General features: G+C 36.8%; 1 protein-coding gene across 4 annotated transcripts in view; it reads left to right on the forward strand.

The window, feature by feature from the left end:
- Window positions 1–23635, forward strand: part of OTUD7A (OTU deubiquitinase 7A) — a 346216-nt gene that overhangs the window by 277632 nt on the left and 44949 nt on the right. The gene's annotated exons all lie outside the window — the stretch shown is intronic.

Consider the following 23635-nt stretch of genomic DNA (forward strand, 5'->3'; position numbering starts at 1 on the left):
TGCTTTAGAAAGTCTGCCTGCCACAGATGTAGTGGTTATTATTTACAGGATAACAAGCCTGCTATGCTGAAAGATACAAAATGAGAGATTGAATCATGTTGAATATATGGTGACCAAGGAAATTTTCCCAATTTCCTGATGTGCCACTTCTAACAATTACACCTGAATTGGTGTATTATGTTATGGCTCTTGAATTCTACTCTCAAAGATTTCAAATTTCAAAACAGCATAACTCTGAGTCCTCTAAGGAAACTATACTTTTCCTGGATTTGCTTTACAGTCCAGGCCACAGATATGGTCATCGTGGGTGGGGTAAGACAGGTACTATGATGACTCTATTATGTACAGTTATATAGCATAACTGAATGATGTATGGAGGGTCCATCATGTGTCAGGCGCATTAATTGTTTCATTCGTTACTTCTAAATCTCACATCATTTGCATGTGATTACCAACATGAAAATAAGCAGAGTCCCAGAGAAGAAAAACTGTCCATTCTTGCCTCCCTAGTCTGAAAATGGCAGAGGCAGGTCAGAGCCTAGCTCTATATGCTCCTGCCCCTGACCGTGGCACAATACCTCCTTGATCCAGCTTAGAACCTTGTGAACTGTCACTGTCTCCCTCAGGATACTTATTGCAAATACCACTTTCCATTTATGAATGGCACAATTCATTGTTTTCCTTAAAATGTAAGTCACCAACACTGGGGAAAATCTCCAGAGGAGCACTCTTTGAGAGGCTAAATAGGAAGTTCACGGTGAAGTCACACATCCATAGAAGGACACATTGCACAGAGTCCTAAGCAGGAGCTTCTGACAGAGATGCACAGATCCAGAGCTCCCACAGATGACAGCAGTCTTTGATCTTCACACTTAATATTCCTCAAATGCATGGTGGCTGATTCTAAAATCTTGTCAAAAATAGAATCAGATTATGTTAGAAAAACTTTAGAATTTATGCATACACAAAGCAAAGATCTGAACAAAGAAGGGGAAGAAATAGCAGTTTTGGCACCATTAATAAAGCATAGAAGAGGAAGTCTCATGACCTTTTTTGTGATTGATTGTTACACATTAACATTCTTTACAGAGCAAGTAGAGCAAGTTAAGCTGATTCCTTCACTGCTGATTGGCTTCATTTTATTTTATCATGCTGACAAAGAAGTATTGCTTTACAGTTTGTGTTTCCTTTATGATGAGACTAAATCAGGGTAACTTAAGTTTGGCTACGTGGTTACGGGCTATTAGCTTTGGAGTAGACCTAAACTGTGGCCTTTGTTTTAATTTTTCTGTAACAGTCCCATAATATTTGGTGGCTAAACAGATCTCACAAGTTCAAAAAATTATTCATTAACTCACTAATTAGTTATCACTGTGTTCTCATTTTTATTTTTGTGTGAAGAGGGAATACTAAAAAGGTGCTCTTATTGTAAACAAATGGGATACATGTTGTTTCTCTGTTTGTACATGGAGTCAAGGCATACCATTTGTGTAATCATAAATTTACATAGAGTAATGTTGGTTGATTCATTCTGTTATTTTTTACTTCCCCCCACCCCTCCCACCCCTCTTTTCCCTCTATACAGTCCTTCCTTCCTCTATTCCTGCCCTCCTCCCTAGCCCTAACCCTAACCCTAACACTAAGCCCTCTCTCCCCCCATTATGTGTCATCATGCGCTTATCAGCGAGATCATTCGTCCTTTGGTTTTTTGAGATTGGCTTATCTCACTTAGCATGATATTCTCCAAGTTCATCCATTTGCCTGCAAATGCCATAATTTTATCATTCTTTATGGCTGAGTAATATTCTATTGTATATATATACCACAGTTTCTTTATCCATTCATCAATTGAAGGGCATCTAGGTTGGTTCCACAATCTGGCTATTGTGAATTGAGCAGCTATGAACATTGATGTGGCTGTATCTCTGTAGGATGCTGATTTTAAGTCCTTTGGGTATAGGCCGAGGAGTGGGATAGCTGGGTCAATTGTGTGGTTCTATTCCAAGCTTTCTGAGGAATCTCCATACTGCTTTCCAGAGTGGCTGCACTAATTTGCAACCCCACCAGCAATGTATGAGTGTACCCTTTTCCCCAGATCCTTGCCAACACCTATTGTTGCTTGTGTTCTTGATAATCGCCATTGTAATTGGGGTGAGATGGAACAGCAGGGTAGTTTTGATTTGCATTTCTCTTATTACTAAAAATGTTGAACATTTTTTCATATATCTGTTGATTGCTTGTAGATCTTCTTCTGTGAAGTGTCTGTTCATTTCCTTAGCCCATTTGTTGATTGGGTTATTTGTTTTATTGGTGTAGAGTTTTTTGAGTTCTTTATAGATTCTGGAAATTAGTGCTCTATCTGAAGTATGAGTGGCAAAGATTTTCGAGCACTCTGTAGGCTCTCTCTTCACATTACTGATAGTTTCCTTTGCTGAGAGAAAGCTTTTTAGTTTGAATCTATCCCAGTTGTTGATTCTTGCTTTTATTTCTTGTGCTATGGGAGTCCTATTAAGGATGTCTGATCCTAAGCCGACACATTGAAGATTTGGACCTACTTTTTCTTCTATAAGATGCAGGGTCTCTGGTCTGATTCCGAGGTCCTTGATCCATTGTGAGTTGAGTTTTGTGCAGGGTGAGAGATAGGGGTTTAGTTTCATTCTGCTGCATATGGATTTCCAGTTTTCCCAGCACCATTTGTTGAAGAGGCTATCTTTTCTCCATTGCATATTTTTGGCCCCTTTGTCTAGTATGAGAAAATTGTATTTATTTGGGTTTGTGTCCATGTCCTCTATTCTGTACCATTGATCTACCTATTTTGGTACCAATACCATGCCGTTTTTGTTACTATTGCTTTGTAGTAGAGTTGAAGATCTGGTATTGTGATAGCCCCTGCTTTGCTCTTTCTGCTGAGGATTGCTTTAGCTATTCTGGGTTTCTTATTCTTCCAGATGAATTTCATGATTGCTTGCTCTATTTCTGTGAGGTACATCATTGGGATTTTAATTGGAATTGCATTGAATCTGTATAGCACTTTTGGTAGTATGGCCATTTTGACAATATTAATTCTTCCTATCCAAGAACATGGAAGATCTTTCCATCTTCTAAGATTTTCTTTAATTTCTTTCTTTAGTGTTCTATAGTTCTCATTGTAGAGGTCTTTCATCTTTGTAGTTAGATTGTTTCCCAAGTATTTTATTTTTTTCGAGGCTATTGTGAATGGGGTAGTTTTCCTAACTTCTCTTTGTGAAGATTCATCACTTATGTATAAAAATGCATTGGATTTATAAGCATGGATCTTGTAACCTGCTACTTTACTGAATTCACTTTTAATCTAGGTGTTAGACATGAACAGAAAGTTGGTCGGTGGGGTTTGCTAAGAAAGCAGAACTTAGACTTCAAAGTGTTGAAATAAAATTGAAGTGGCTTTGATCTATGAAAACACAGACTATCAACAATTATAGGTGAAAATAAGGAAAAAAAAGTGATATTAAAGTGAACTATAGTGACAATATATATTAAGGGTTTTATGACTTAGCCTTGGGGTTTTATAGGCTCAGTAAACATCTAGAGTGCCCCTTAAATATTTCAGAAACACTCCTTTACACTTTATGGGAAAAAAATAATGTAAGGTAGAAATATTCTCAACTTGGAGTTTTCTGAAGGATTTGCTTCCAGCAAATTCACCACCTGGATCTTTTCTTTTGCCTCCAGACTGGCTTCTCAGATACAACCTTCCATAGTGATTATCATCCCTTATGATAATAGCCAGAGCTGGACCCCTCACCTTGTCATTTTTTAACTCTTTGAAACATAACACCCAGGAAAATATGGAACAAACCCTTAAGTATAGAACAGAATGCATTTTATAACAAAGACAAAGATCAAGGAAAGTGACTTCTAACAGAATAGATTTATTTCACCTGTTTTTGAGTTTTATATAAATGGCATCATGAATGGGTTAAGTTCTGCATTCTTTCATCTAGCATTAAGTTTATGCAATTCACCCATAGTTAAATGTAACTATAGTTTATTTATCCTTAGAGTTACAATGTACTGCAGTGTGTGCATTTACTACAAATTATTTATTCATTCCATTGTTGATTTGACATTTGGTGTCTGCTATGGTTTGGGCGTGTCTCCCAAAGCATCCTGTGTTGGAATTTAATCCTTACTGTGAGGTATTAAGAGTGAGGAAACTTAATCTGACTATTGTGTTCAGAGGTGGGGCCTTTGGGAGGGGATTTGAATTGGATAAGATCATAAGGGCAGAGACCCTTGAGCAAATCCTGGTGGCTTTATAAGAAGAAAGAGAGACCAGAACACATATACATGCATATACATGTGTACACAAGTACACACACACACACACACACACACACATGCACAGACATCTTCCTTTCTCTTGCCATGCCAGGTCCTCAATTGCCTTGGGTTGCTGCCAGCAGGAAGGTCAACAACAGATGCAGGGCCTTGCCCTTGGACCTTCAGAACCATGAACCAAAATAAACCTCTTTTCATTCAAACTTACCCAGTCTGTGGTATTATTTTATAGGCAATAGAAAATGAACTAATGCAGCATCTTAGTTGAAGTTGAAATAACAAAATGCCATAGAGTAGGTGGCTTAAATAACAGAAATTTATCACAGTTTTGGAGGCTGGTGTCCTAGATCAAGGTACTGGTAGTTTAGTTCCCATTGAGGGCTGTCTTTCTGGCTTGTACTCAGCTTCATTCTGGCCACGTTATCGCCTGACTTTTCCTCAGTGTGTGCATGAACTGGCAGGGAAATGAAGAGTGAGAGCTCTCTGTTGTCTCTCATAAGACGAGAATCCTATTTAATCAAGGCCACACCCTTACGAACTTATTTAATTTAATAAACTTCCTTAGAGAACCCCTCTCCAAGTACAGTCACACTGGGGGTTTAGTGTTCAATCTATGACTTTGGAGGGGACACATTTTATTCATACTATCTGGGCCCTTTCCATTTTTTGATGATTATAAGTAGCACTGCTATGAAGGTAATTGGACATGTTCTCAGTGAACACATGGACACATTTCAGAGAATATATACTTATGTGTTGTTTTAGTCAGCTTTTTCATCACTGTGATAATAGACCAACTTAGAGGAGGAAAAGTTTGTTTGACTCATGATTTCAGAGGTTCAACCCATGATCTGCCAACTGTACAGCTCTGGGCTGGATGGCAGAAAGGTGGGTGTGGTAGAGGGGAGCAGTTCAGGATATGGCAACCAGGAAGCAGAGAGAGAGCTCCTGTCACCTTAAAGTTCTGAGTGCTTTATATACTTTTTCTTTTTAATAACTATTATGTGTAAATATGTTACATAAAAAGATAAATATTGCATATAATGGTTACATTATATATATATATATATCTTCACTGATGCTTTTATTTACATTTGTATTCTGACAAACTTCAATGAACAGAAGATCATAGTTAAAATATTCAATATGCCTTGGTCCCCCCCATCTCTTAAGTTTCGTTGCTAATGTTTTTATTAGGCTTTTGATATCTATGTTTATGAGAGAAATTGGTCTTTAATTTTCATTTCCAATAATGTCCATTAAGTTTTGCTATCAAAATTATTCTAACCTGACAAGAAGAACTGTAAAGTTTTTCCTTTTCTATTAATGAAAGAGTTTTTATAAGATTGGTGTTATATCTTCCTTAAATGATTGAGAAGATTCACTCTGAAGCTATGTGGTCATGGGCTGTGTTTTGAGGATTTAAAAATAACAGATTCCAGTGCTAAAGATGTAGCTTAGTAATAGAGCTGTTGCCTAGCATGTGCAAGGTCGTGGTTTCAATTCACAGTACCACACACACACACACAAAAAAAAAAAAAAAAAAAAAAAAAAAAAAATTGTAAGATAGCAGATTTAATTTTTTAACTGTTTAGAAGATTTATTTCTTATATTATTTTTAAATATTTTCAATGAATTTTCCTCTTTTATATAAATTGCCAAATTATTATTTTTTTATTATCTGCAGGATTTGTAATAATGGCTCCTTTTTATTTCCAGTGTTAGTACTCTATAATTTCCCTTGTTGTTATTTGTTAATGCTGCTGGCAGGAACTTAAGAACTACATTATTCTATTCAAAAAACTGTTTTGGACTTTGTTGTCCTTTTCATTGTACATTTATTTCCTATTTCATTAACTGTTGCTCTTACATTTATTTTTTGTCTTTATCTTTGGATTAGATAAACTATTCTGTCTTCCAGCTTCAGAGTCTGGGAACTTATATCATTATATCTTCTTCAGCTTTATGATATGCTTCTGTAAGGTCATGAATTTCTCTCTATTCAGTGCTTTATTTATATCTTGCAGTTTTCAATGTGGTTATTTTTTAATTTAAAACATTTCCTAATTTCTCCTGTATTTTTTATTCTACTTTACTTTGAAGTGTATTGCTTAATGTCCAAGAAAAGTGGGATTTTCTTTTCTAGGTATTTTTTTTCTACCTCAAATCATCTAAGATCATAGTATATCCAATAAATGACTGGGCATTTAAAATTTGTTGAGTTTTTTTTATAACCTGGCATATAATTAATTTTGATAAGATTCTATGTCCACTAGAACAAAGTTGGAATTATGTCCTTTTAAGGTATAGCATTTATATGTTAATTTTTTCAAGTTTGTAAATTTTCTCATTCAGATCATCTCTATCCTTAACTTAATTTCTATGCATTTATTCTACTAGCTATTGAAAAAAGTACATAAAATTTCCCTAATGTGATTGTGGGTTTCTTTATTTCTCCTTTAATTCTGTCAACTTTTGTTTTATATAAGTTGAAGCTATGCTATCAGGTAGATAGACATTTAGAACAGATATACCATCCAAGTAAGTAAAAACTACCTTTTTTTTAAAAAAAAAACAAATGGGGTACAACTTCTTTCTCTGGTTGTACATGAAGTAGAGGTATACCATTTGTGTACTCATACATTTACATAGGGCAATGCTGTTTGATTTATTCTGTTATTTTTTCCTACCCCCCATCCCTCCCACCCCTCCCACCCCTCTTTTCCCTCTTTACAGTTTGTCCTTCCTCCATTCTTGCCTCCCTCCCACCCCCCATTATGTATCATCATCCCCTTATCAGTGAGTTCATTCACTACCTATTTTTAAGTGCAGATCTCATGATCCTAAACTCTCTAGTTTTTTATATTCTGAAAATTGGTTTTTATCTTCTGAATATTTTTTCTATTTTGAAGTGAATTTTATATTCAAGGGCTGAATCTAGAATTTACAGGTCACAGAGGGTCTCTACAACTTACTTTCTCTCTCTCCCACCTACTCCATATACCTCTTTTAGGCCAAAGTTTGCTGAATTCTCATATGTATTATTTTCTTCTTTCTACTTTGGACTGACTTACTGTTCTCTTCTAACTTCTGTGGATAATTGCTGAATTCATTAATTCTTAGTCTTTCTTTGCTTCTATTAAACATCTAGGGTTATTAATTTTCTTCTCATTACTATTTTAGCTACATCCTACAAGTTTTGAAATATATTATTTTGGTTATTATACAGTTCAAAATATTTTCTGATTTTCACTTTGTTTTATTCTTTGACCCATGAATTATTTTGCAAGTACCTTTTTTGTTTTCAAATGTATGCAATATTTCTAGTTAAGGTTTTGTTATTGGATGTCTACTTGAATTGCACTGTGGCCTGAGAACATTTCTGTATGATTTAAAGTTCGTTGAGATTTTTACTGTATGGTCCATCATATGATTCTTTTTTTAATATTCCATACACAGTTGAAAGTATGTGTAGTATTCTATTTTGACTGCACTGATTTATATATGCTCATTTGGTCACATTATTTTTTTTACATCTCTATATTTATTAAGTTTTATACTTGTATTCTCATACTGAAAGTTGCATTTAAATCTCCTGTTATGATTGTGCACTTATCTATATCTCCTTTTATTTCTATCAATTTTTAAAGCATCGATAAATATAAGTCTGTATTATCAGATGCAGTAATCAAACTCATAGCTTTCTCTTGGATGGAGCTGCTGAACGTAAGAGTGCTTCTTTAGCTCTAGCAATGCTTTTTGGCCTTTCAGGTATTTTTACATGCTATTGATACAGCTATACTAACTTTCTACAGGTTAAAATTTGCCTGATGCACCATTTCCCATACTCCAAAATTTTACCTTTAGCAAATTTGTATTCCCATATCTTAGATGTATCTCTTGAAAACCTCATGTCATTTATTTATTCTCAAACTCAGTTTGACACCATTTGTCTTTAATGGGTGCATCATTTAAACTTCTCTGTCTCTGTTTTATGTGGGTTTTTTTCTCTCTTTATAAACTTTGTTTTAATTCAGTTAAATATTTTTAATTATTTCACCCCTTCCTCTAAGTGTACACTATCTTTATATTATTGAGAGATTACCCTAAATCTTAGACATTCAAATGAATTACATCTCAAATTTACACAGTTAATGCAGGGACCTTAGAATAATTTAATTTTATTCACCCCTGCACCTTGTGACTTGATACATAGTTACTGTCATTTGTTTTAGTTTTATACTAGTTATAATTTATTTTAGTTTTCTATTTTGTTTATTAGTTTTCAGTGCTGGGAATGGAACTGAGGGCCTCACACATACTACTTATTCTACCACTGAGTGTACCCCTAGCCCCTAATTTACTTTTATTTTCTTTTAGCTCTGTATTTAATATCATTGGTTGTTATTATTGTTTAATAGAGTCAGTGTTCACTTAATTTACTATTTTCTCTTCACTTCCTGCACATCAGATCTTCCTTCTGTTTGAAGTTCATCCTTTAGAATTTCCTTGGAGACTGCTGATTTTACTCTCCATTTTTATTAGCCTTAAAATAATTTTGTTTCACCTTTTTTTTTAAATGAAGAAGATAAATGTTTTGTTTCTAATTTTGATACAAAGCTGTTGTTTCACTGTATAAAAAAAATAATAGTAAATGCAGACTATTATAAAATTAAGGTAGATTGTACTTTATCTGGCACTGTGCAACTAACAAACACCTCCACTCCCAGTTGTTTTCAATTGGAAGATTATTAAGTATATTGATCCAAGTCTGGCGAAGGATGTAGGCGAGTTAAAATATTACATAAGGCTTATGATAACATGTTGTTCTTAAATGACATGCTTTTATCACTAGCTTTTACCATGGATAATTTCATGAATTCTGAATACTAGATTCTAGAGCCTACCCTAAAAATCATTGTATAAAAGACACATACTGTGTTTACCTGCCATCATTAGGAAGTAGCATTGTTGAGTAGTTTCTTTTCCAATAGTATTGCTAGAAGTTGTTACATCAAGTCTTCCATCCACCTGTAATTTAGGACAACTATACTGGAGCAAGTTATTTCACACTGGTTTGTTTAGTGGTACCATTTTCACTCCTTGATAGATTTCTTTTTATATTTCGCATGCTTCTTATATTTTAGGTCATCTAGTTCTGAAGTTATTCAGTGTCATCTTTACCAGCCAGCTATCTTCATAGCAAGATTTATTGACAATTCCTGGATTTTCTGCAAATCCTTCATTAACTGCATTTATTTCCCCTGATAGAGGAGAACACAGTTCACCGGCAGCTGTCACACTTTCCAAAGCACCAAACTCATCTAGTTCTTTCACTTTTGTCCCAACTCAAGGCAAACTACAGTAAACAACATCTCCCAGAGCTTTCTGTGCAAGATTGCTGATTGCTCCTGTTCCAATACCATCTTCTGCTGTTATCCATTCATATTTCTCTGTGAATTTATTCACGAAGAACAGAACTGTGCTGTGCACTGCTTCCTGACCCCACCAGTCCTCTGTCACCAAGGCCACTGGCAGGACCATGTTAACCAGCCACCTCACCTTCATTTTTGAAAAGTATTTTTGCTGGAAGTAACCTGGGTTTCCAGTTCCTTTCATTATGCGCCCTGGAAATAACTTTCTTCCGGTTTCCATTGATTTTTCCATTGTTTCTTGGGAAGTGAGCTGTCAGGCTGCCACTTATTTGAAGATTTCTTGCCAACAGCTTTAGGGTCTTTTCCTAGTCTTTTATATTCCACAATTTATTTGGATATGCTGAAGAATAAATTTATTGTTTTTCTTGCTGGGAATGTCTTAGACTTGTTGAATCTGTGAATTTACTTTTATATATTTCTTCTGGAAAAACTTCATTCATTATCTCTTTATTATTTCCAGTTTCTTTTCTCTCTGAATTTTAATGATACAATTGTTAGACCTTTTTAGTCCCTCCTTATGTCTCTAACTTCTCTCTCATATTTTCTCTTCTCTTTTAGTTTTTTTTTTTTCAGTCATCTCATTGGGCTAATCTTCAAGTATACTGTATCATTTTCTTCCATGATGTCTAATCTAATATTAAATTGAGTTTTAGTTTTTTGAATTTTAAGTCTTTCATTTTTAAATTCAATTTTTATTTTCCACTTCTGCCTCTTATTCTTTGGTCATGCTTTGTTTCATTCTTTTATGTCTTTTAAACATACTTATTTATAGTCTCTGACAATTTTTAAACTCAAGCTGGTATTTATGTGCTAACTTCCTGTCTGTGGCTCTTATTTCTTGCTGTGCTTGTCATTTGGAGTTGTGAACAGGACATTATCTGTGGGAATCTGTATCGCCTGTCTTGGGGTGTGCTCTTCTGCAGAGAGAGGTTTTAGTTTATTCCAGTCTCCTAGGGAAAATTACCATTAGTAATTAGAATCAATTTTATATTAATTTCTTGACTTCAGCATTCCAACAAAAATCAATTTTAGCTCAAATCTTCATTAGAACCAAGTTAACAGTTACATTTCCTAGAGAAGTTTTTGGGTTTTGTTAGTTCTGGAGTCAGTTGCTTACTTGCTTGCTTGCTTGCTTTCTTTTGTCTGCTAAATTCAGTCTAGAAGAGACAAATTTTCTTTCCAACTTCCTTTGCAGTAGGAAAATCTTTTCTAATTCTTGCCCTCCAAATAGGTTTGCAGAGCACTACATTTATGTAAGAAGAAAGGGTTATCCCCAGTCCCCACATCCCAGGGTCTCAGGCCTTCCTGGTTCTTGCAAAGTGACTGAACAAGCAAATGTCTCCACACATAAGCAGTTGCAGAGTGTATTTTTAACTAATTTCCTTTTTTCCCCCCTCTTTTTGTCATTGGGGATTTACCACACTTTCTTTCAAGCATGGATATGCATTTCAAAGTGTTATTTAGAAGAAGTATTTTTATTTTCTCTGACCCCCTTTTCTCTTTAAATCTGCCCTTCCCACTCATCTTGGGGAGGGTGACTTCTCTCTTCAAATGACTAGGAACAAAGCCTTCAGCTCCCACTCTCTCTGCAGTTCTATGCTCATGCACCTAAGATGTTATTTTTAATTATTTCTCACTGAGTATTTCAGAGGAATCAAGAATAAAAATATAGAATAACAAAAGTAAGAGCCAATGAGAGGTTGTAAAAAAATATAAGAAATATTTTCAGGGCTGGCATACAGCACAGTGGTAGAATACTTACTCAGCATGTGCAAGTCCCTGGTCCACTCACAGCACCACAAAAAAAAAAAAAAAAAAAAAAAAGATTGATACTGTTTTAAAGAGTTGTTTTCTTTGACCAATAAGCAATTAGGTCATTGATTCCTATCTTAATCCTTAGTCTCTTACTATAACAAAGTATTTGAGACAAGGTAATTTATACCCCATTTGTTTACAATTTAAAAAATTAGAATTTTACATGTCTCTTGCTTGTGGAGACTCAGAAGACTAAAATCATTATGCTGGTATCTGGTAAGGACTCCTGGCTGCCTCATAACATGTCAGAAGACATCACAACGTATTAGACACAGCAAGCATGCTAGCTAGCACTGATGCCATTGTGGGGGCCCATGCCCTCCTGACCTAATCCTAATTACTTCCCAAAGGCCTTACCTCCAATACCATGAGCATTTTAATTGGGGAAAGGTTTCCAATATATGAACTTTTAGAGGACACATTCAGACCATAAGAACACCTACAAGGTCAGGTCTTTCTTATTATTCCTAAGAATGTTCATTTTCCCTCAGACATACTTGATTTTGCTCTTTAGAGACTTGTTTTAGTCAGCTATTTCACTGTTGTGACTAAAAAGACCCAACCAGAATAATTATAGAGAAGGAAAAGTTTATTTGAGGGCCCATGGTTTCAGAGGTCTTAATCGTAGACAGCAGGCTCCATTCCTTAGGGTTCAAGGTGAGGCTGAACATGATGGTGGAGGGAAGTGGCTCATGTCATGAACAGGAAGCAGAGAGTCCTTTCACCAGATGCAGATATATACCCAAAGCCACACCCCAATTCCTACCTTGTCCATCCGCACCCTGCCTTTTCAGTTACCTACCATTCAGTTAATCCTTATTAAGGGATTAAATCACTGATCACTGATTGGGTTAGAACTCTCACAACCTGTTTATTTCTCTCTGAACCATCTTGCATTGTTTCACAAATGAACTTTTGGGGAATACCACATCTAAACCATAACATTCCGGCCCTTAAAAGCTTACAACCATCTAGCAGTACAAAATATATTTAGTCTATTTCCAAGAGTCCCCACGGTCTCAACAGTTCCCAGATTGCTCAAAGTTCAAGTCCAATGTCTTCTCTGAAGGTCAAGTCGATCTTGTATCGTGAGCTCCTATAAAATTAAAAGCAATTTACAAGTATCCAGTATATAATGGTACAGAGTAAACATTTCCATTCACAAAATTAGGGGCATAGAAAAAAGGGATAAGACCAAAGCAAGACCAAAATCCAGCTGGGCAAACAAGTCCTGTAGTTCCATGTCCAGCATCTGGGGTACATGGCATCCTGATGTTCTCTCCAAAGGGCTTGCGTAGCTCCGCCCCTGTAGCCTTGTGTGTTGCAGCTCAAGTGGCCTTCCTGTTGGCTTGTCTGTGCTCAATTCCTGCAGCTTTCCGAGGAAGATATCCCACGTTACTGGCATTTCTTAATCTCAGGGGTCTCCACTGCAGTTTCAGCTTCCTCCTCACATCTCCATGCTTTGACTTCTCAGGGGTGCCCACAGGAATTCCAACCCTGTTGCACTTTACCTGGCCTTCCAGGCCTTCCTTTGAAATCTTGGTGGAAGCCTCCATGACCACTAACTCTAGCATCCTGCACTCATGCAGAACCATCACCACGTTGTTGATGCCAAGGTCTGCCACCAACTCAAGCAGTAGCCAAGCCTCCAGGGACCCTTGCTGCAGCAGCCTCTGAGTGTCTGGGTGGCTGAGCACAATAGATGAGCTTCCTAGGTCCCCTTGTGCAAGAAGGGTGCCCCACTGGTCTCTTCTCAAAAGAATTTTCACCTTTAATCCCTTGAGCTTGAGATGAGTGTGGTCTTGCCAGCTCCTGAGATGCCCTCAAGTTATCTTTCTTATGCCTCCAGGCAAAACCTTTAGCCTTTCTTTAGTGGCAGTAATGTCTTTAACAAATGCAACTTCCTTAGCCCTACTTATACTCCAGCCTTTCAAGTTCACTTTCTCCAAATTTTCTGCTCTGCTTTTTGCTCTTGATTATCACAATAAATCTAACTGAAAGCCATCAGCAATATCCATGCCACTGCCTGAATGCTATGCTGCCTAGACATTTCTTCCAGAGATGAAGTCTGTTCATTCTAAAATCAGCCTCAGAGAAAGTCTCTGGACATGGGCAAAATGAAGACAACTTCTTGGCCAGAGCATAACACAAATGGTCTCTACTCCAAATTCCAATAGAGTCCTCCTGTTTTGAACCCTCTTGAGCCTTGTCTTCATTGTCTCTGGTCCTATTGGCCTTCTGGTCTTCTGGGATCCCACCAGAATTGGCCATTAATCTTCACTTAAAATAACCCAAAGCATTTCCAGCTTGCACTGTTAAACATCTCAAAATTCTTCCCACCAATTCCCAAAAGCTCACAAAGCTGCTAAACCACATGGTCAGGTTAGACACAGCAATGACCCCACTTCTCAGTACCAATTTCTGTTTTAGTAAGCTATTTCACTGCTGTGACTCAAGGACCTGACCAGCACAATTGTAGAGGAGAAAAAGTTTATTTGAGGTCTTAGTCCATAGAAAGCTGGCTCCATTCCTCAGGGCTCAAGCTGAGGCGGACATCATGGCTAAAGAGTGTGGCAGAGGGAAATAGCTCTCATGTTCATCAGGAAGTAGAGAGATAGTCCACTAACCAGATACAAATATATACCCAAAGCCACACCCCAATTCCTACCTCTTCTAGCTACATCCTACCATTTCAGTTACCATTCAGTTAATCCCTATCAGGGGATTAATTCACTGATTGAGTTAAGACTGTGACAATCCAATCATTTCTCCTCTGAACCTTCTTGCATTGTCTCACACATGAGCTTTTGGGGGACACCACATCTAAACCATAACATTCCACTCCTGGCCCCCAAAAGCTTACAAGACTCTTTCACCTAATACTCTAACTTAAAAAATGAATGGAAGTAAACAATATAATATGCTATATTTAGATGCCTCCACCATTTGGGAGTATAATTTAGATCTCTTAGCAGTGTTTCATAAGCTATTTATACTGAAGGACCATTTTATTTCATTTTTTTAAAATTATACATTAATAAATTCAATAAAAATATTGCAGCTATGCCCATTACTTTCAAACTCCTGAGCACTTCCTCCCACTTTTTTTTTTTTTTTTTTCTGGAGGGGGATACCAGGGATTGAACTCAGGGGTGCTCAATCACTGAGCCACATCCCCAGCCCTATTTTGTATTTTACTTAGAGACAGGGTCTCATTGAGTTGCTTAACGCCTACCATTGCTGAGGCTGGCTTTGAATTTTCATTCCTCCTATCCCAGCCTCCCCAAGCCACTGGGATTATAGGCATTCACCACTGCTCCTGGCTCCTCCCACTCTCTGCAGTTGGTTCATCATACATCAGCAGACCTCACTTGGAGCAACACCGGCCACTCAAAGGCATGAGAAGAGCTTCTCTTGGGTCTTTCCTCCATGAATATAAAAGCAGTTGTACCTACCCCCAGAAGAACCTTGGTTTGTGAGGGCATTTTTAAAACAAAAGGTTTTGACTCATTCATTCATCCACTTTCAAATTCATAAATGTAACCTGGAATTTAGACCTATTTTAACAAAAACAAAAATATATAGTTCTTTCTCTTTGCCAAGCCTTGTTTTAATGTTTTCCAAATATTAAATAAAATATGTTCCTTAAACCTCTATTAGGGTCAGGCTCGGTGGTTCATGCCTGTATTCCCAACAGCTCCAAAGGCTGAGTTCAAAGCCAGCCTCAGCAAAAGTGAAGCATTAAGCAACTCAGTGAGACCCTGTCTCTAAATGAAAAAATACAAAATAGGACTGGGATGTGGCTCAGTGGTCAAGTGCCCCTGAGTCCCTGGTACCAAAAAAAAAAAAATCTTTATTAGGTCAATACTACTGTTACCCTGTTTTCAGAATCAAGGAGTGAAGGACTGAGACATGGGGAGATAAAGTAATTTGTCAAAGGTCACACTGCTAAGAAGTGAGATTTGAACCCAGTTAGTCTAGCTCCAAAATCCCTGTGCCGAACCCACTGCTGGTGCCTCATACTTAACTATCATAGAAACTCTCTTCACAGATTCTGCAGGGGTAGGTTTTCCAAAGCCCACTTAATGAGTAATAATTCATTCTGTCCTCATTGTCAACTTGAAACAACTAGTCATTATTGCCTAGAGCTCTGAGTTGAGAAGAATAATCAGGTCTTCTACCTCTTTTGTGGAAAGAGTAATGATTAATTAGCATGTCTACCATGGAAAGTTTCATGATTTATTAATGCTGTCTTCCATGAGTGTCAGGGGAATAGATAGGAGACAGTTGGGAGAAATCATCTGTATGATTCAGGATTGTGTGCCTGAAGAATTTAAACATTATAACCGATATGTAAAAGTTCCAACTCAATTTATAGAAAAGAAAAAAAATCAGTAAATTAGTAACTGCATCCACTAGAATCCCCCAAAGTGTGTTTAACGAAATTGAACCAATCTTTTTAAACTTAATCAAGACAAATGAGTTAATTTACACAGAAATTGTCTTTGGCACCATAATAGAATGTCTCCATTTTCTGAAACTGTAGAGTAAACCCACATGGTGTTTTCTTGTTGTTGTTGTACACTTTCAAATTTACAGGAAAGTTGAGAGATTAGTGCCTGTATATCTTGCATCAAGAGTCACTGGTTTTCAAGATTCTCTCATACATTTTTTATCTCTTTATATGTATGGAAATATAGGTATATAGAGATAGATATGTGTATGTGTGTCTATCAGTCTTTATATATGCACACATACAAATTTGAACCATTTGACTGTGTATTGCAGACACTTTACCCCTTGAAGAAGTATCATCTAAATCTAAAGACATTCTTTTTATGACCAAAAGAATATTATTCCTCTTAAGACAATTACTACTAACTTAATAATGCTAATATAGAATCCATATTTAATTGGCCCCAAAATCTCCTTTACAATTTTTTTCATTCCAAAAACCAATTGAGATCATACACTGCATGTGGTTGTTATGTTTTTTCTTTTATAGAGTATTTCCCTATCTTTTATTTTCATGCAAATTAATTTTTTGACATCACAGCCAGTGTTCCTGTACAATACCCATATTCCAGATTTTTTTTGCAATGCCATGAATTGAACCCAGGGATCTTACATGTGCTAGGCAAGCACTGCACCACTGGGCTGCATCCTCAGTCCCATATCCCATTCTAATGACCCAATGGGACTAATTCCCCTCTTCCTCTCCCAAACGTGAACCTAGGGACCATAGGACCCTGCTTAACCTGCTGGTGTCAGGAAGAGAGCCTGGAATAAGAAGGTGCCAGAGCAGTGGGTCTTGGTGATCTATCTGCATACTCTACAGGAATGGGAAAAATAAGGACCTGTTGTGCCTGGACATGAACAATCCCAAAAAGTGAGACTGGAAGGAGAGACAGTGCCAGAGAGGGAAAGGAGGGAAGAATTTAAGAGAGAAGGAAATAGTATGGTTTTGAGGTGCTCACTCAGTACACAAGACCCAACTGGATAGTGACTTCTCTTGAAGAAGAATAGCAGGTGCTTACTCAGTAAACAAGATCCAACTGGATAGTGACTTCTCTTGAGGAAGAAGAGCAGGTCCCAAGACAGAGAAGAATCCTCAATCCTCTCCTGCAGGGGGAGAAGCTAAGCCTGGAAACCAGAGGCAGAGAGGAATAAGCATTGTGTTTAACACATGTTGTAACATCTAGCAATATTTAAAGATTTGAATGTATAACATTTTTAAATACTGTCTTCATGTGATATAATGTAAAAGAAAAAAAAAAATCACCAAATTCATTTTGATGTTGTCCCTAGGTAGGGAGAAATAAGAATGAAATGGGAAGGAGGGAACTTCACCTTAATTTTTCACCAGATGAGTTTTCCAGAGAGGTGGGTTTTAACTCAGGCATGCACAACAGAAAAGAATTTCAGCACATGCTAGTCAGAGACACAGATTTATTTAGTAAAGCAGACGCACATTCAAGAGACAATGTAAGCCATCTCCAGAGGGAGAGACATCAATTCCTTGGTCTGGGGTGTTAACATCTGTAGAGGGACAGTAGTTAGGGCAAAACTAGAGCTGGAGTCAGGACAGAGTTACACGAGTTCATGCCAGTTTTCCTGTGCTTGCATATTGCTCTTCCATTGCAGGCGAGGACAAGGTCCAAGGACTTGGGCTGGGTTGCTCACATGTTGCTTGTTTTGCTTTGCATTTCAAAGGTTCATGTGCATTTCCTATACTCCAGTGGTTTATGGGAGCTTCTCTTTGGAGTCTCAGTATGTTTCTTTTTCTGTATCCCCAATTTCAGATCTTTACTAGTTTAAAAAAAAATCATTTAAATCAAAAGGAGCGAGTTGGAGAAAAAAATGCCAGAGGGCAGATATCCATTAAGTTATGGGCAATGGGTGCTTCACAAAATTTTCATAGAAAAAAATAGAATGAGAAGGACAAGGAAGAGGGAAGCAGAGCAGGAGTCCAAAAGAAGAATGAGTGACCCCTGTTGCTGAGGCTTGTTGGAAAGGACATATGACTTCAGACACTACTCATTATTAAAGAGAATACTTTTTGAAATCACACAGGTTCAGAGAAATTAAAATTGCTCTGCCACAAACTTAACCATATTCAAGTTAGACCAGCCTGGTTCATGATCTGATTTTGCCCTGGATAAATGATACCTCCTATTAGGATGTGGTAGGTTAGGGGAAAGTTTATTTGCTCTCTCTCAGCCTCAGTTTCCTTTTCTGTAAAATAGAAATACACACTTCACCCCCCCCTCACAGAGCTAACTGATTTATTGCAGGTTCTGCAGTGAGCAGGAAGACACACTAACCCAACAGCATAACCACAGACCATGAATTTATCATCCCACACACTCCATCTGAAAATAGGGAAGCTCATAGCAGGGCTGGCAGCTCTAGGACCCACACACACCAACCCCTCATCTTCTGTTGCAGAGGAGACCTGCCTGCCTATGGAGCCAAGCGGCTGCAGGGGTTCATGTCCACTGGTTCTTGTGTTCCCACAGGAAGAATTTCAAACAGGTCACACAGAACAACAAGAAGGATATTATCAAGAATGAGAAGTAAGGATAACATACAGTATAGAGACTGCACGATCACCTCTGGAGAGAAGAGTATGGCTCTTATAGAGTCTGGTGGTTTTAAGGACTTGGGGTCCCTTTGTTCTTGTCCTAGTCTGTCATATACCCTTAAGCAGTTTATACCCCAGAAATTAACCCTCAGCACATTTTCTTTGTGAGAGTCATGATGACCTAGTCACAGGAGTGGGTGTGACTTGGTTTTGGTGATGGCCTGGTCACAAGGGGTAAGTGTGACATGATCTTGAATTGATAGTTCCCTTAGGGGTTTTAATTAACTATGACTAGGGCATGTTTGGCAAGCCAGTTCCCATTTTCCAGATGTTCATCTGTTTTGATAAGTTTCCCTGCCTATGACCTTTGCAGTCTCTCTGATGTATATTCCGATGTCCTCCCTGTAAGGCACCACCCTTCCTTGTCCTTCCCCCACCCACTTGTTCATGGCTGACTACCTACATAACATTCCCTCTCCAGCAGCTCGGTGTTAGCTCCACTGGGGATGCAGCATGGCTATAACTGCTTCAAGCAACACATCCTCTCACCTGACAAGGTCCTTTTGAAGGATGAACAACATTTTCCTGGAAGCTGTCCCCCACAGATTATCTCTTACATCTAATGGGCCAGGGAAAACATATGGCTATGCCAACACCAGTCCCCAAGAAGAGAAATGAAATTGCATGGGTTTTCCCAGACCTGTCAGTATTTACCCCTTGGGACAGGGAAGACTCAGGCTACATCAGCAAGGATGGAAGGGGAAAGCTATGGCTTTGGACAAACTAAGTGGACTGCCACATCAGTGCAGATACTTGCCTGGCTAGCGTAACCTTTTCTGCCTCCCTACTCACTCCCCACTCACACACCCACTGACTATTGCCTGAAGCAAGCAGCAACTTAGATCCAATTCAGAGAATGAATGAGGACAGCCTACTTTAATATTAAATGTCAGGCTTGCAGATATTTCAGACACTATGAGGTTTATGCCTTTGTAAGCAAGAATCTTGTCGTTTTCTTTTACTTTGTGGCGATGCAGTTTTAATATCTCTCAGCTTGGAGGTTTATAAAAAGACTTCTTAAAAGTCAGGTGAGACAGCTTGCTATTTCACAGCCTAGAGAAAAAGAAGTTACTAAGTGATTGCATGTTATTTCCAATTATGTCTCCAACAGGCTATCCGGTGGTACTGTTAATTAAGGCTTTTAATTGCATTTCTCATTTAGCTTTAATAAGATGATTTGCAAGTGGTAAGAATATACCAATTGTTAGCATAAGCATTAGCATCTTCATGTAATTGATACTTGCCTATTTAATTTTATATTTCTAGTGTTAGTACATGTTTTCATCTAGAATTAAAGGCATAGTTTTTTATATCAATAAAGCCTCTTATCATTAAAATGGAATTACTGAATCTTAACCACAGAGCACTGGATGGGGAGATAGGGATCCAGTACTTTTAAACAAAGTACTGACAAAGTTTATTATATTAAACTTTATTAATGTGGTGATATATTATGTAATATCTCACTGACTCTAAACTAAATACACTTTTGAGAACCTTAATTTTCAAGTGCTACTTGCCATCTCTGTCTTTCATTATTTCTGTTTTGAAAGCAATAACACCTTTTATTAAAAACTAATTCTTGGGCTGGAGATTTGCCTAGTATGCACCAGGGTTCAATTCACAGCAATTCCAAAAACAAAACAAAACAAAAAAAAGCAGTAACAAAACTCTCAGCAATGACAGTTGGAATGAGGAAATGTAAATAATCCCCCTCTAATTGTTTAGATCATATCACTATATTCTCTTTTTAAAAAAAATAAATTTTCACAGCTTCTTAGAAATGTCTACAATAAAAATTCTCACTTGACTGCAATTCACAAAAAATTGAAGGTCTCAAGAGGTAACATTCGTGTTTCATCCCCTAAGTTAAAAACAAAACAAAACAACAACAAATGTGTGTGTATGTCACTAGTAGGCTCAGGTAATATTAGAAGCTTGATACATAAACATGATACAGCAACTTGATTCACACATAAACATAATAAACATACAGAAAACACACAGACATATACATAAACACACATAAACTCGATTCACAAACTTAAGCAATCTTAATATTAAACCAGAAACAACATGTAAAATGATATTTATGTCACACAGTACATGTGATACCATCATCAGATAAACCAGACAAACCAGACAATATTTTCAAAAGCAGTTATGAGCACACCCTGCCATCCAGGTAGAATGGCCTCTCCTATGGCATCATCCCACACTCCTGCATGGTCCACCCCATTCCCCTCCAGTTTCGTATGTTCCTCTGCTTTTGGTTTTTATCCTAAGAGCTTCCTGAGAAAGAGCGAATGATGATGACTTGGCCCAGAGTCTCAGGGACATAGAGACTGACATCACTATTAATACTGATTATTTCCAAGATGCAATCCCAGATTTCTTAGTAAATTGTTTTATAGAGAAATAAGACAGCTAATAATATTCTTGTACAATTCCTATGTTTTCACTTATTTTGAATAAATACCCAGAAGTGGAATTTCCAGGTCATATGGTACAATGATTTGGATATGGTTTGATTTTTTCCTCAAAGAATTATATTAGAAACTTGGTACCCTATGTGGTGCTGTCTGAAGTGGTGGACAAAAGAAGTAGGGCCTCCTGGAAGCTAGTTAGATCATTGCTGCCCTTAGAAGGAATTAGCGTAGTTATCATGGGACCCTGGTTAGTTCCCATGAGAGTAAATTGTTATAAAAGAGCAAACCTGACCCCTGATCTCTCTGGCTTCCAATATCACCATATGACTTCACTGTCACTCTTTCATGTGCTTCCACCATGATGCCATCCAACTATGAGGCCCTCACCAGAGGCTAAACAGATGTAGCTGCCTGATCTTGGACTTTTAGCCTCAAAACTTGTGAGCTATATGAAACTCTTTTGTTAAAGTTCATTTTTAAAGTCCAGTTATTTTTTATAGTCATGGGAAACAGACTAATACAGATTCACAAGAAAACAGAGCCTACGATCACTATTAAGTACCTCTTGTTTTGGAGAGACAATCTCAGATTTGGTAACTGTTGAAAACTAAGGCCACTTTAATGTTCATGTACAAATCATATTTTTTCATTTCTCTTTGGGAATATTCAAGAATTGAATTTCTGGATCATATGGTTTGTGTATGGTTAACTTTGCTAGAGATTGCCAAAAGATTTTCCAAAATCATTGTGCCATTTTCCATTCCCAGCAGCAAAGTATGAAAGTTCTAGTTGCTCTGTATCACTGACATTAGCTGTTTTTAGTGTTTTTAATATTACTGCTCCAATAGAGCATAAAGTGATGACTTTTTGCAGTTTTGTTTTAACCTTGATGAATATTAATGTTTAATATCTTTTAATGTCTTTTTTGACCATTTGTTTATTCCTTTATTGTGAAATGTCTTTCTTACGTCCTTTGCCATTTTTATTAAGTTGGTTGTCTGGTTTTCGTTGATTTTGTGGGAATTTCTAACATATCCAGCTACAAGTCCTCTCTCAAATACAAGTCTTATGAATATTTACTCCCATCTGAGGCTTGACTTTTAATTTTACAGTGGTGTCTTTTAGTGAGTAAAAGTTGTTTTTTTAATTTTGATGAAGTAAAATATGCTAATATTTTTTCTTTGCCTATCCCAGTAATATTCCCTTCCCTTTTTTTCTGAGATACTTTATAGTGTTAGCTTTTACATGTACTTCTGTAAATCTTTATAAAGTTAATTTTTTAATATGTTTCTAGGATCCAAATCAAGTTAATTTATGTTTGTCATACAAAAAAGGTATTGAAGGTTTTTTTTCATGTATCCAATAATTCTGTCACCATTTGTTGAAAAGTAGTTTCATTTCCCTTTTGCAGGCTTCATTTTTCCATGGAAAATCACTTGACCATAACTATGTGTGTCTTTTCCAGTCTTGATTTGTTCCACTGATTGATTTGTTCTTTCTATACCAGCACTACAAAATTTTGATTACTATAGCATTATAAGAAATTATGAAAACAGAAATTATAAGTACTGCAACTTGGTTTTTCTTTAAGATTATATTGACTGATTACTCTTTTTTTGTATAACCATATAAATTCAGAACCACTTGTCACTTCCTAAAGATTTAGCTTTCTGAGATTTTGAGTAGGGTTATTTTGTTTATATATCAATTTTAAGGGATGTTGGTATCTTATTGACAAGAAATCTGATCTATGCACATGATAAATCTCTTGACTTACATAAGTCTTGACATTTTTGCAGGATTGTCTTATGTAGCTCTCAGTCTAGCTATCACTTGTCTTTGATTAAATATATGCTTAAGTATTTATATTTTTAGTGTTATTCTATGATTCTTGCTAGTATATATAAATATGTATATATTTATCTTGTGTCCTAAGATTCTTGACATATTTGGATTCACTTACTAGATCAAGAAGTTTTTGGTAGATTGTTAAGTATTTTCTACATAAAATTATTCCATCTACTAGTAAATACAGTTTCACTCATTGTCCCATATTTTTGCCTTTTATTTTTTGTTCTTATATAATTGCACTGACTTACACCTTCTTCAGTATTAAATATTGTTTTCTTCCTTGGTTGGAAGCATGCAGTATCTTGCCATTTAGTATCATGTTAGCTGTAGGGTTTTCATAGATGACCTGTATTAAATTGAGAATTTCCTTTATTTCCCTAGCAATTTCATTTTTGAAGGTTAATTTTTCTGGGGAGAGACTCTAGATTGGAGGTTATTTTCATTCAGCACTGTAATGCTCTCATTGCATTGTATGTGGACTCTTATTGTTCCCTTTGTAACATTGTTCTCTACTTTTAAGAGTTTATGTTTAATTCCCAACAGTTTTACCATATGCCTTGTCATGGTTTTCTTTGTATTAATTCTTTTGAGGGTTTAAAGATCTTCCAAAATCTGTCTTTCACCAAATTTTGAAAATACAT

Source organism: Sciurus vulgaris (genome assembly GCF_902686455.1).
Source record: "Sciurus vulgaris genome assembly, chromosome: 2".
Classification (NCBI taxonomy): Eukaryota; Metazoa; Chordata; class Mammalia; order Rodentia; family Sciuridae; genus Sciurus; species Sciurus vulgaris.